Source organism: Calidris pugnax, unplaced genomic scaffold, assembly GCF_001431845.1.
Source record: "Calidris pugnax isolate Ruff unplaced genomic scaffold, ASM143184v1 scaffold165, whole genome shotgun sequence".
In the NCBI taxonomy this organism is placed as follows: domain Eukaryota; kingdom Metazoa; phylum Chordata; class Aves; order Charadriiformes; family Scolopacidae; genus Calidris; species Calidris pugnax.
The window spans coordinates 279,180-279,501 of NW_015090878.1; the positions used below are offsets into that span (position 1 = coordinate 279,180).

A 322-nucleotide genomic window follows, 5' to 3' on the forward strand; every position below is an offset into this window, starting at 1 on the left:
TGCTCCCCGGCTGGGACGGGATGGGGGGGAGAGCTGGGGGGTCCCTGCGGCCCCCGGGGAGGGGGAAAATAAACAGTGGTGGTGGCCACAGAATTAGCGGGATGTAAATATTGTGAAAGAGCTGTCAGGAGGGAAGGAAGGGAAAGTGACGATGGCCTGGTGCTGGCCACGGGCCGGCAACCTGCGCTGGCAGCCCGGCCAGCCCCCCGCCCCCGGGGCTGCACCCCCAGCAGGGCCAGGGGGGGATTCTGCCCCTCTGCCCCACTCTGGGGAGACCCCCCCCCCCCAAATCCTGCCCCCAGCTCGGGGGCCCCGCCGCAGA

General features: G+C 70.2%; 1 protein-coding gene across 1 annotated transcript in view; it reads right to left on the reverse strand.

The window, feature by feature from the left end:
* The window catches only part of CGREF1 (cell growth regulator with EF-hand domain 1), a 2,586-nt gene that overhangs the window by 1,752 nt on the left and 512 nt on the right, over positions 1-322 (reverse strand). The gene's annotated exons all lie outside the window — the stretch shown is intronic.